This window comes from Falco punctatus (genome assembly GCF_963210335.1).
Source record: "Falco punctatus genome assembly, chromosome: 8".
NCBI lineage: Eukaryota > Metazoa > Chordata > Aves > Falconiformes > Falconidae > Falco > Falco punctatus.
This window is the reverse complement of record NC_137588.1, coordinates 62,379,535-62,394,042: the sequence shown is the minus strand read 5'-3', so window position 1 is coordinate 62,394,042 and position 14,508 is coordinate 62,379,535. Positions and strand designations below refer to the sequence as shown.

Sequence of the window (14,508 nt, the reverse complement as noted above, 5' to 3'; positions counted from 1 at the left end):
AATGCAGGAAAATCCCACATGGGTGGCTGCACAGAGATGATCTCTGATTATTTACATTCATGTATTTTGAAAAAGGAGAATCTTTGCTGAGGAGCCTCAAAATAAGACAGAAGCCCCTGTTTTAGGGACAGTCTGTGGGTTAATGAAGAGAGACTTGCAGCCCTTTTCCAAACCACTGCAGCACCATCTCCACCAAGCTCTGACTCAGGCCCTTCCTGCGCTACCTAAACCCACCTTGAAGCCCACCTGGAATCACATGGAGTAGCAATAACCCTCCAGTGATGCAGCACCAGCCCAAGAGCCCTTACATTGCCCTTCCTCTAAAAAACACATGGTTGGGAACAGGACACCTCTTCCTTTTGCAATTCATTTGAATTTTTTAATTCAGTGCTGCTGCGGAAAGGCAAACGCAACCTCCGTTACCACCCATGGTGGTGTTTTCCTATTGCCTGTAGGATCCCTACAGCCATGGACTTTGGTCCTTTGTTATCACCGGGTGCTGGTGTGCCCGTAAGCTGGTTGTTCCCCTGGCTCTGCCGGGCATCCTTCTCTCCAAAACCCACAGGCACAGCTGAAGTTCAGCCTGTGACAGCAAGTTCTCACATTGTGACCTGGGTCACTGTTGAGCCTATCGCATTAGAACCGAAATAAAAAGGGGAAAAACCAGAGATTAATCTGAAATAAAAGCATAACTAAATGACGTGTGAAAACTAAATTGCCGTATCACAGCTTAGTGCCCAGCCCAGATCTGGGTATTATCAGCATTTATGCTACAACAAGCCATTGACTCATCAGCGGCGTGACAGCTAACTGCTCTGCTGACAAGTATAAATCTATTCCACCACTATTTTGTATTATTAATTAGGAGAAGGGGGAGCTGCATTTGTGGCACATACAAGTGGCTCATCTACTGCCTAATGTGAAAGGTTTTATTTGGCTTGAAAAATCATCTGTTTAAATTGTGCATCAAGGTCATAACACATGGGTAGTTTCATTCACCATGGCATTTTGATGGTGGCTGTGCAAGTTGTGAGCTTATACGCCACATCATTATTTCGCACACATCAACCAGAGAAGCAAATAAACTTTTGATTCATAATGGGAACACAATGGAAGCAAGCTGAAAGCCTGCCTTGAAGAGCTCTAATTAAAGGTATTAGGAGTTAAGGTACAAGCTTGCAGGGGGATAATATAAATCTATGCAGCCTCTACAGAAATATTTATCGCTATCCCCAATATTGCTACCTGGGTATATATGTGATCAATATTCAGTATCACCTCCACTTTACCTGAAGTCTGTGCAATATGCTAAATTAGCTTTTTCTATTACCGTATCAAAGGTATGTTTGAAATTGAACATCACTGTAATTTAGCTGAAATTACAGGCAGACCAGGTCTGTCTTGATCAGTTTGCAAACTCTTCTACATTAATCATATTAAAGACATTGCAGATGAACAAATCAGCAGTGCAGGCAGAAAACTGGCTGCCTTGGAGAAAGTCCTCACATGCTGCTGACACTGGATACACAGGGATGCCTATCTGCTGCTGCAGGTAGCTGTGGGCCATGCTAGCAGCTCGCCACCATGGAATCACAGAATGGTTTGGGTTGGAAGGGACCTTAAAGGTCACCTAGTTCCAACCCACCACCACCACTCCGCCATGGGCAGGGACACCTCAAAGCCCTGTCCAACCTGGCCTTGAACAGCTACAGGCCCATCCCCTGCCCCAGTCTCCCACCACCCAGCAGTGCTTCACCATCACCAACAACATCCCTCGTCACCGAAGCATCACCCAGATGCTAACAGCTGGTGGCATTACACCCACACTAAATGTTTTGGCCTGATTTGAAAACAGCATGATTTCCCCCAGATCATGCAGCAATTATTTTTTCCAGATATCTCGCAGCAGCTGAAGATGCGTGGCATTGTGCAGCTGGCTTCAGGCACGCAGGGGGGCTGGCTAGCTCCCACCCCATGCACCGGCATCCCCAACAGCAGGGGTGTGGGTGGCTGGAAAAGCCAGCAGCAGGAGCTTCCATGCGTCCAGCTGAACTCAAGAAGCATCGACCCTGGAAGGATGAGGTAGATACATCTGATGCCCTTTCTGACCCCAGCGGGTGTTTGGCTCCTGGTTCTGTTCTTTGCTAAGAACAGGAGCTCTTGTCTTTGTCTTCTCCAGCACCTCCACCCCTTGCTGCCCCCCTCCCGTTTGGCCTCAGACATTTATTGTTCGGTAGCACTTTCTCTTTTTTCTTTCAGTGACTTCCTTTTGCTCAGGATCTTTCTTTCTGATTTTGACAATCTTTAAATTATGTCCCTAAAATAAACCTCACAATCAGCAATATATAAATTATAATTTCCTTCTCCACATGCTTCAACTATTATCTTAATCAAGCAATCATGTCACTTCACATATAGCCCCTCATTATCCGAGTCGTGCCCTGTTTGTATTATATCATCCTTACCTGATGGCACACCAAACCATCCGGCAAATCCTCAGAGCTAATGTGATACTGCGTTAATATATTCCAGTTCTTTGGTGCTCCAAGAACTGATTTCTGTGTAGAGCAATGCCCATTAGATGATGCCCAGGTGATAAGGTGGCTTTCTTTACACGTCCAACACATTATCTGACCTTTTAAACAAGACCTAAAAGAAGGAAAGTATCACTCTGCTAAATACCAAGTGACCTAGGGTACCACCCGATCTTTAAAAGGAAGCTCTAAAATCAAAAGGTCTTTGCTGGGACCGCTTGCACAAGTGAAACTGGCAACATTTGGACAGTCGTTGAAGACATTTCAAAAAGTGTAAGTTTTCCATGGGATGACAATGCGTTTGCCTGGGACGTGGTCCTTCAGCTCAGAAGTACCCTGAGCACCAGGCACAGAACACCTGACCGATACAACGCAGACTCCTGCTTCTGCAATCGCATCCGACCACTCAGCCAGCAGCAGAGCCGGTGACATTTTTCCACACAACCACTGCCCAGGAAGAACGTTTCTAACATGGAAACACCCCATTTGTATGCTCAGAGCCAGCCCACCCAACACCTGGCCTCCCTCTATGCATTATTAACGAGCAGCATCAGTCTCCAGTTTTCAGTCAGCTAATTTGTTCCCACAATCATGACTCCAAATATCACTCGAATAATTCAGCAAGTTATTTTAACTGTAGTTAGATAAGCCCGTTAGCCATCATAAATTTAAATAAATTATCCTTTTCTCACACATGGAAGTGAGAAGGCAGAGCACCTTGTCGGGTGAGATGTACCACTCTGCATCTTAGGTAGCACGTACGGTGCCTGGTGACTCAGATCTGCATGGAGGTGTGCCCCAAAGAGCTGCTCTCTGGTCTGCATCAGGGAGATGGGAGACAGCCCCAGCCACCAGCCCTGCTGCCGTGCCAGGGGACATCTGGGTCACCATGAGCACCTCAGACAGCAGCTGTAAGATCTGTGTCAACAAATGTCCTGAGTTGAATGATGGATGTACCCCAAAGATGGAGATGCTTGGCTTGGTCCTCCCCTCAGGAGCTATAGAGTTTTGTTCAGACACCTTATGTCCTTCACAGAAGCCAAACACCACCTTCTCTCCCTCGCTTCATTCCTTTGAAAAAGCAATTTTACAGTAACTCATGATTTCAGGTATATATCCTCCCTTAGGCTTCTCATTGCAGGATCACATTCAGCGCTTTGAAATTCTTCCTTCTCCCACACCTTTGAGAAACAACAAGGTGTGCTGCTGCCAGCGCCCTGGGGCTACGAAAGGAGAGGTATGGCCAGGCAGTGTTCTGTCACCGTCACTGCTTGCTTTGATCACAGGGACTCACCTTGCTCTAGGGAAGAGGAATACCTCCATGTGACCCCAAGTTTCTTCATGCCTGTAAGGATCAGCCTCCCCCAGCAGAAACCAACAGGAGACGACACGATACTGGAAAAAAAAAAAAAAAAAAAGGCAATGTACAAACAACCCACCCGAAGCAGCTGCTGGAAGCACCGATTTTCATAAAAGTAACCTCAGTGGTAAGTGACACTCTGCAGATGTAAATCGTTTCTGGCTTTCAACATGCCGCACGAGGAATACCCTTGTGCTGACACATGGAGTCATGTGAGGGGATGTCACAACAAGCTAGCAACAGATTTTTGCAGAAACACCACAAAGCTGTTGTCTTTGTCACAGCAGGAAGACAGCAAACAACTGTAAATAATATATAGGAAATCTAATTTTAGTAGGCAGAGAAAAGAAATTACAATACCAGTCTTACTTTAAATTGCTGGTAAGAGGTTTAGTGCAAGGGTTGTAGCTGAAAGTGCAGACATTTAACTGGGCGTTAACAGACTGAGGTTTATAATTAACAGGAGGAAACATTGCAAAGGATGTCAAACCTTGGGTTTTCTGGGACTAAGACACTTGCTGACTATTAGCGATTAGGATCAGATATTGAGAGGCAGAAGCAGATTATGTCACACCTGCCTATGACGGGGCTCTTACAGCATCTGGTATCCACCACCATACGAAGCACAGGTATCAGATTCAACAAGGGCTGGAGTGGAGTCACTCGGGCAGTTTTTAACATCCTTGCCTCCACACTGATGCCATTACCTATGGGTGAAAGATGTGCAGCTCCTTAACATCACAGATCTAAAGAAATAGTTTTAAATTAAATTGGTACAAGTATAAAAGGAGCTTGCTTTCAAATATTGCTTAGGAAGCGCAGAGAATAAAAAGGTATTTTTCAGTCTAGTTGTCCAATTCCTTTTTTAAAAAAAAGGAACAAAGGATATGAAATGTCTGTGAAAGGGAGCCAGCCCATGGGTTGGGATTATTCTGATTTCTGAAGCAAACATAGAATGTCAACTGCCTCGTATCTGTAGGCTACACAGACAGATTCAATAACCTGAAAAATGATGGACTTTTTCCTTCTCATTCATTGCTACATACAATACGTGGCAGATATACATTCACATCAGTCATTGCAGTCATTTATTTTCTTTAGCATCTCTTTCCAAGGGGATAGCAGAGGGGTCTGCCTCCTCAGCCAGGGGCATCTCTGTGGTCAGCACAGTGCCCTGCCCAGAGCTCCAAATGCCAAAGCGGGGCTTTACGGCCCCTGGCGCTGGGTGATCTCAGGCAGCTTCCAATGAAAATAAAAGCCAACATCACACTTAGCCTAGCTGGAAAGAACTCTTAGACTTCTGTGAAAACAGGAATTGTGCAAGGGATTGCCCAGCCACAGCCACCCTACAGACACAGGGGCACAGGAATGCTCGCAGATGCTTTCTAATCCATCCCAGTAACTCTCATGTTCCCAGCCCATTTTTTGTCCTCCCCTGAATGCCTTTTCCCTGCCCCTGTGTCATCACCTTCCAGCTCCCGCCTTTGCTATTCCATTCTGACTCAGGTCTGTCCTTCCCTAAATTCTCCTGCTTGCTCTCCCACCCTTTCTCATCCATAACTTTCTGTCCCAAGACACGTCAGTTCCCTCCACCTGCCCCAGGAGAGCTGAGAAGTGGGACAACATTTTTGACCTTGTCCTCCGTTTCAGCACCCACTTTATCCTTCCACTCTACCTAACGCTACTCACCGCTGTGTTTAATGTTGCTGACATACCACATCTTCGCCCTCCTTAGACACTGGATCCAAAGCTTTTCCTTCGTTCCCACCGTGCAGAAGGCAGAGGTACCCCAAAGGTGCAAGCAGCTTTGTTAGGAAGCCCCATCACACCCTAGGGACAGTAATAGGGCTGAAATACAGTGTCCGCGTCCTCACACAGTAGTCAGCAGGTGGAAGCAGGAGTTGAGGTTTTACCCCAACCCCACCATGGACTTACTTAACAGAGAACGTCCTTTGAATCTAAAATGAATTGCAGACCCTGCCTGACTGTTGCAAGACTCAGTTAATAAATATTAGTGAAACGCAGAGATCCCTGGATGCAAACTGTAGTGGAGGTGTAGACTGCCACGTTTCATTAATTTCTTATTATCTTATAAGGGCTTCACTGGAGCCTAGAGGACTGCATGAATAGTGCATGAATCTGAAGAGCTTCGCTGTCATCCTCACCTTCAAATTGAAAATGTGGCTTGGGGGAACCAGGACCTGCAGGATCCCTTGGCTGGGGATCGACAACGCACCTGGGAGCTGACCCCATCCATTGGGAAGGGGCTGGGCTCTCATACCCTTTGGGGGTTCGGCACAATGTAAACCACATTTCATTGAGAGGCAAACCCTTCCCGAAGTTGGAGCGAGCATGCTGGAGTGAGGCAGGCAAGTGATGGACTGTGCAGGTAAAGCAGGGGTGGTCACACACAAGGTAGGAGGTGGCAGGAGAGAAAAGATGTTGCTTTTTAGAGGATATTCCAGTAGGCAGCAAAGCAGCCACTGTCCCGCACCTCCAGTCACTCCAGCACCCATAAGAGATTCCTTCCAGCTTCTTGCTGAGAAAGAAAGGCTCCTGGCTACCAGAGGAAAGCACTAAAGTTGGGGTTTTCCTCTTCTAGGAAGCTCGCTCCGCTTACAGATCAGATGGGATTTGGTAGGAAACACAACATTGCCACAACTGGTGATGCATCACTGAGCAATTAAGTGATCTCTGTTATTGCTTTACAGGGGCTTTCCAATGATTCTTCTAATCAGCGCAAGGTAATTAATTTGTTTGTAAGCAATTCACTGTGTTATTTTAAAGGAAAATTGTACCTCTTTTGTTTAGGTCAGCAGTTTGAAAGTTCATATGGCTGAAACATAGGAACATCTCTCACCAGCAGAGATTGTAGCAACCAGATTCTGAAAACAACATTTTAAATCACTATTGGTGTTCGTTTTATAAGGATAATAGTACTGGTACCAGCTAATTTGCTAAGACAGACAGTGCTATTGTAATATTTGCACGAGAGTGCAAGGAGCCCTGTGTGTCAGCCATGCAACCTCACTTTCCCAGCAGCACCAGCACAGCTCTGGTACCCAAACCCACACCGACACACGCTCCGCACCTCTTGTGTTTTACAGCTGAAGCCCAACTACCTGGATAGTGCAGGTCTCCAGCTGACCCCAGCAAGAATGCTGGGCAGTGTGTGAACACCACCAAAACACATATTTTGGCTTTGGCTGATCTTGGCACTGTACATTTTCTCGCTTGTAATTTAAAATTTTATTGTGTCAGAGATACTCTGCTACTTAGTCCTAAATACAGCCTGACTCCTACCCCTCTGCTCTCAGTCGGTGATCTGAAAGGACAGGCAAGGCTTTAGAAACCATCATGAATATGCCAGCTGCTACCCAGGGATGGAGCCTGTAATTCTTGGGCATCCCTTACCTCAAGCCCTCGATGCAGTTAACTAAACTAGTTGATGCTGTGGCTCCGAAGAAATACTGCTATGGGAGCAAAACTATCCGGTGTGTCAGGCCGATGGTCTCTGAGGCTTACACAGCAGACCCAGTGCAACTCCCACCAGCGAGGAGGCAATGAAAACAATGGTTTGAATTGCTTTCACAGCACACACAGTGCAGCTGCCTTTCTTCCAGCTGGCAGAGAGCATCAACCCCAAGAGAAAGCATCCCCCCGTGGCACTATCCAGCCTGGCTCCAGAGCCCTTCAGTCCACTCCAGCGACTTTACATTGACTTTGGCACACGTGGGGTGAACTCGATGCAGTTTGCTTTCCCAGCCGACATTGAAATAACTTTGCAGCAAGCAACCCACAGGCACCTCGTGCTCCATTTACCTCCCCCGAAACAGAAAGACTGTGCAAAGCACTTTTCTCCATCCAAACATATCATGGAGATGCAGTAAGCATCTTTGCTTCCTAATTGAAATCATACATCACTTACTTAAGTGATACTAAATCAGACGCAAACACCACTGGCAATTCAAGCATTAATAACTAGTTCCCTGCTCCAGAGACAACAGGTCCTCTGCCAGCATAAACCTCGTGGCTTCCCGTGAAGCCGGCCCCAGACGTGCTCCTGCCATCCTGTCCCACATCACCACTGCCATGCACGTCGGTCCCACAAGCAAGTCTTTGCTTCAGTTGTCATATGCATTTCCATTTTAGCAGCTCAGTGTAACAGGCAGGTTGCATTTTGCAGCAATGGCACCTGTGTTGGAGAACAGCCACCACCTCTCCTCGTTCCCCCCAAGAGCATTTTGCCCCACGTCTCTCCCTCGGTCGGCAGTCGGTGCTGGCAGTGGCTGCAGCTGAGCCCTGCCTCCTGAGGGGCAGAGGAACGGGGCAATGGCATATCTCTGCTGGCTCTTCCCCAGGGCCGTGGGCTGCGAGACCCCCTCCTGCCCACCCTAGGGCAGAGCAGACCGAGGCCACCCCGATCAATCACCTCAGAGAGGCAGAGGCAGCCCAGCCCAGCAGCCTCGTGCAGGGGACAGAGCGCTCCCCGCTCCCTGTCCCGCACCAGCCTCAGCTCCACAAGTCACATCACCTCTAAGGCAACTTTGACTCATGGGAGCCATTCAAGTTATTTTTATCCAGGCCAATGATCTGACCCACAGCTATTAGAAGCAACAATTGATTTTATTTCATTATTAAAAAAAAAAAAAAAAGACGACACATTTTACATTGGAATTTTAACTCCACTTGTGGTGAAAAAACTCTTTTGAGAGAATCAAACAAGCTCTAACTCAGCTTTTAATACGCCACTTTTCGTGCATCTCCTGGACCTCTCCTGTAATGATTCTCCCTCACCGCTGCTTTCAACAGATCCAAGTTCCTACTCCACACAAAAGCTCCACAGCTTTAAACACGAAGAAAAGATCATCTCGGTCCCATAAGAAGCTTTTGTATTGCTTTCTCCATTAATTCGACTTCTTATACCCCAGCAAAAAGGGGAGCCCTGCACGTGGTTATGAATGTAGCCGAGCCAATATGCCACAAGTAATTAATTTAACAAACTTTTCCTCCTCAAAGAGACCTAATCCCCCAGCCGGCCAGCTCGGACCTTGGCTGGCGCTGCTGGCAGAGCTGCTGGTGGGAAATGGAGAGTTAACGCCACGGAGCTCTCTTGTCTCTCTCTCTGTTAAGATCTGCTAATAAAGACGCCTATTTAGTTTACCTGTCCTGTGTGGCTCTCCTCTGCTCAAGCCCCATGTCATTAATAATAAGAGTTATTATGAATAATCTCTGTCAATTAACTAATCTACAAGACTATTCAAATGGCCTGATGAGCTGCAATGTAATTTGCTCGTTACCGAGCCCACTCGACTGTTGTGCCCCTGTGCCAGAAGAAAACCCGCTGCCTGACTTCGCCTCTGCCTCAGAAACAAGGCAGCTTTTCCCTTACTTTGATTTTCATTTCCCATTCAGCTATTAGAAGAAACCCATTCATCAAAGCTATAGGTTTTCCCTCTGAAAACCTTCAGCATTTAAAAGCTTTTGACTGAAATATAACATATTAATGGAAGTGGTGATTGCACAGCCCTCTGCTGACCTTCCATAGGCTGAAATTGCTTATTTTGCTAAATTTATTTGCTACCCATTTATCAATCTAAATCTAAGGTGGTTTTTAAAGGTCATAAACCAAACAGCCACTGAAATATGATTAAAGAATATGGAAATAAATTACAAACTCATAATGTTATCCCTTCCTGTGACTTAGTGGCAGAAGCTCAGATGACGCATGGGAACTTGTGTAACGTCTTGTGTATTTGGGGATTCATCTACCTGCGGAGGGTGGCTCCAGCTCTGTGAACTGGCAGGGCACCACGCTGTGCCTGCTGAGCGGGGGCTGCGGGAGGCGAGCTGCGGGCCAGCAGCAGCCTAAGGAAAGGCTTTAACTTTCCTGAGAGGCAAAAGTCTCTCCTTGGTGACCAGAGAGCTTTATTAACGAGGGTTAATGCTTTGCTGAGGAGTTACCTCCCGTTGAATAAGCAGCACAGGCGTTACCACGCGCAGTTCCTGGGCTGCCTCCAAAATAATTAATGGAGCATTAAACTGCCTTAACACTGCAGGATTAGCACCGAACCCAGTGAAGGTTATCGGAAAAATGAGCGCATCTGTGTATCTTCTGCCTGGAGGACAGAAGGAAAGGTGAATCTTAACATGAAGGTTTGAGGCACATGGAGCAGATTTGGTTACAGTAAAATAACGGGGTTTGGGAAGAACTCTGTGGCAAACGCCAAGGAGGAGGGGCTCGGGGCAGAAGGAGCAGCAGCAAGCTGCCCCACACAAGCTGCTCGAGGAGCGTCGGCAGGTCTTAAACAGCACTGATTAGGGAGCAATTGGAGAGAAGCACAACAGCAGCGGCCACGCTCTCTTTGCCAGCTGCCGCCCAGCCGCCATCCATCGGGTGATCTGACCACCGGCTCCGGAGGGCGAGGGGCAGCGCGGGGGTCTGTGCCCAGGGCCAGGCATGGCACAGGGCTTCTCCAGACCCAGCCAGACCAAGGAATCCCTCAGGCCCACACAGGCAAAGCTGAAATCTCCTTCTCCAAGATGTATTAAAAGTAACTGGCAAATGATATTGGCTGAAAAAAACAAGCTGCCTGCTCAGAATTAGGCATTAATTCCTACATGTCATTGAAACAATTTTGACTTTATTACCAGAAGCTTCAGAGAAACGACTGCGCAGTCACTGGTGAATTTTAATTCTTGATGAACCTGTAATTGCTTTGCCCGGCAGACTCTGGTAAGTGCACAGGCAAATGTCTGCTTCCCTGCAAAAATCAAACACCAGCTCCAGAAACACGGTGCCATTTTTGCTCGATATCAATCAATTTCCCAGGGAACATTTTTCCATGTAACAAAAAAGAAATTTTTTTTTGTTAAAAAGCAGATCTACAAAGAAAGACCTCCAGATCTCTCTGGCAGGAGTATTGCAGGTAACGCTAGCGAATGATGCAGCCTGAGGTGCAAAATACGCACAGCGCAGTTCCCGAGCTGTGATCACTTGTAGCTGTTGGGTTTGGTGCCTTTTTTCTCTAGTCTAAATTGATTAATGAATTATTAATAAAAGAGAGACGTGCATAGCAGAGAGACACTGTTTTATAAAGACCTCTTTAGAGACAACAGGATGAAGATAAAAATAAGCAAGGCAGTAAAGAGGCAAGATGAAAGCAACCAGCAGCCTTGAGAGTGTATTATAAGTAACAATAAACCCAACAGATGAACAAGAAGGCAAGCTACTGCCTGACACAACCCCTGCAAGGGTGCTGCATAGATGGATTGTTGAAAAAAAATATGTGTACCCAATACAATATTACAGTTAGAAATATAACCTTGCACACCAGACCAGTAAATATTAAAAATGTGCACGCATGCAATCTCAGGATTGCTTTCTCTCTGGATTTGCTCCAAGGCAAAGGATCCAAAGATAAAACAGAGTGTGAAAGATGTCTTACAGCAATTAAGAAAAACAACAGGGCTTGTGACTTGGCTAGAAAAAAAAAAAATCCAGCTTTTCCCCTCCGTTTCATCTAAATAAGCAGTTCAGCAAAAGCCAGTGCAGCTCCTGCTTGCCTGAGCTTTGGGGAAGCTTTCTGCTCGCCTGCAGCACCCCGCAAGGTGATCCCTCTCCTCTGCTGATCCCCTGGCACGTAGCAAGGACTGGAGGTAACATGTCAGCCTGCCCCATAGTCTAACACTCTGAAAAGGATTTTCTCTGCTGTCTGTTTTCGCTAAATTTGTAGGAATATCATCCCTTCAAAGTCTCGACTGTTAGAAAATAGGGTTAAAACACATTAACAGGTTCGGAAGTTGCAAGATTTAAGGATCCACCCTCACATAAGCATGTACCCTGGCAGCCTGATAACACAAGTGCCATTTCTTTAGGAAACCAAGCTAAAAAAATAAATTGGTCCATGCTGTGACCTGTATCACTTCTGCCAACTTTTAGCCAGTTTTTAATTCTACACTCTGCAAATCCAAACTCTACAGAGGCTATTCTGGGCTTCAGGAATTGGAAAAGGATCGGATGTCAGGCAATTGATTGTACTGACACAGATCCAGAGGAATGCTTCGGTGGATCAGACCCAACTTTCATAAGATATTTCAGCAATTTCTCCAAGTCCAATTAGCAACTGATGCGTAATACATTGAGAAAGCTTGCAGTTACAGAGTGTTTTCCTATTAACACTCTTATTACCTGCAGAGTTTGAGATATTGTCAGCTTAAAATCAATTGTAAAAAACTATATCCAAAATAAGGGTCAAAAGAATGAATGAATAGGCATAAAGAGCATTTTACGGCTGTCCATAATAGAGCTGCAGCAATAAAAAATAAGTGAATTAGAAAGAATACACAGCCATTCTGAGTTATATGATCACAAAATTGTGTCTTGATTGACTCTTTGCCTTAATGCTTGCATTGGCTGGCACAGTTGGATCACAGAATTTCCTTTGAATATATTAACATTTATTTAAAAAATGATCAATTTTGAAGTTATGAAATGCCTCTCTAATTTACTACAGCGCAATTTACTGCTAGGGAGGCAACCAGTTTTCCAGACAAACACCCTGGGAGTTCACTCTGGCGTGTCATTTTTTTCAAGAAAATTATTTGTTTGAGTTTTATAATAATGCTTCTGGGTGGTAGCTGGGGGAGATGGTGGAGGTTCGGCAGAAAGATGGTAGTGGCTGTAAGGATCACACTGTTTCTTAACCCCAGCTCTATAAATAAAATAAAAAGAGATTATTCCACTGTGAAAGCTGCATACAAGAAAGAATCTGACAGCAATAATTTTAAGTCATTTTTGAGACTGTCACACAGATAAATTAGGGGTTAATCCTGACCTCATAGGCATGCTTGGGGGAGACATTCAAAATAAGGATGTTTTCTTTCTGTTAAGTACCTGTAATGATCATGAGATGAACCAGACACAGATGTAGAGCATCCTGTGCCTCCAAGTCCTGTCCAGCTGGTCCAAAACAAAATAAAAAGTCCGTAAGTCTCCACCCTACCAGCCACCTGAGTGTCCTCCTACCACCAAGTGTGTTTGGGGCTCAGCTAGATGAGTGACAGCTGTAGGTCGAGATCCACACGGTACGCGTTTCTTTTGATTCCTGCACAACTGGAATTACAGGAATTCCTAAGGCTCCTGACTAAAGCAGCAGATAGGGTGTTTATTTGGTAACGCACCTTCTTCCAACTGAAATAATAGCCTCATCAATTAAACATACATCTTCAGAAAATACAAGTTTCCAAGACAAAAGATCTTCTACCTCACTGCTGGGATTTTCCAAGCTGCCAGGGATTCAATTGCCAAGATCTCGGTAGGAACTGAAAAAATCAATTATTGACGTTGCAATCTGGTGCTTACAACAAAGCTGTTCACCTTGCTGGAGATCTGGCAGCCAGAGGAAGCGCTCAACAGCTCTGAGAAACATCTGGATGGGGAGCTCTGATCACAGCACCCCGCTTCCAGCAGCCCCAAGAGACACCACCCGGCCAAGAGGGCACAGGGGGGAGTCGGCTGGATGTAAGGATCTCTCCAAACCACACGCTTTCCATTTAATATCAGTAAGCAACTTGCAACGCGTTTGGCTCCCGATTGTAACTATCCCAGTTGTCTCGTTAAACATTTTGTGTTCGTTTGGAGACTCAGCTTTAGTGTATGTTGCTACTAATTGCCTTACTCCTCAGCTGTGCAACAACAAACCTCCCTGAAACAGTTTCCTGTTAGCACCAGACAGGGATTAACTAATGAGCCAAAAACTAAGATTTCCTTGAGATAATATTACGTAGATAATTAAAAAGCTACATCCAAGAAGGACAAGCTTTTTCTTAGCTGAGCTCCAGCTTTTGGCTTGGTTATTCCCCAGTCACACACTTTCTTTCCCTCTGCCATGTCTGAGGCATAACAAATCATTGAAATTGGACATGCATCCAACTAAGTAACAAAATATTATTGGTCTTATCTTCAGGGGTCAAGAAGAACACTTACCTACTTCATTTACCTATAAACAAATACCTAACCTGAAATACCGATCAGTCACTAGGTGCTCACCCAGTGGGATGCGATGCCACGTACGGACCTTTTGGTGTAACCAACCAACAGTGTGCAAACTGGCTGTAAGGCAAAGAGGAGCGGGGACAGAGTCCCTTCCCTGGCAGGGCCCCTACTTTGCTTAACAATTAGTCCGCAGTTCAAACAGTTCAATAACTCAGAGAGAGAGGTGAGAAAAGATTGGGGGGGGGTGGGTGGGGTGGGGGAGAAGAAAAAAAGAAGGGGAGAAAAAAGAAGGGGAAAAAAGGTGCAGAAAGTTAGAAAGAAAGTAAAGGAAAAGCAGCAGAAGTGTTTAAACTGTCTCTGAAGCTATCATGCTGCCAACTTAAGAACTTTTTATGGGTGTAAGAGCATCAACTTGTGCAGCTGGAATGTCTATGGCCACACTCAATACAGCATGTATGACAGAGTGAGGTTGCAAAAGCACCTGATAAAAACATCATCGGTACCAGCAAGGCAGGAGCTTCTATTAGATCCTGGCATCTAACCAAGCCTCTCCTGGAGCGGAGCTACAGATGGAGACTATAAACACCAGCAACCATCACCACCGCCTGCAGCAGCAT

General features: G+C 45.8%; 1 long non-coding RNA gene across 1 annotated transcript in view; it reads right to left on the bottom strand.

The window, feature by feature from the left end:
- The window catches only part of LOC308068955, a 49,792-nt gene extending 35,662 nt beyond the window's left edge, over nucleotides 1-14,130 (bottom strand). Inside the window, exon 1 of the long non-coding RNA XR_013930221.1 lies at nucleotides 3,829-14,130. This is a non-coding gene — a long non-coding RNA (uncharacterized lncRNA). The remainder of the gene's footprint in view (nucleotides 1-3,828) is intronic.
- Nucleotides 14,131-14,508: the final 378 nt, after the last annotated feature.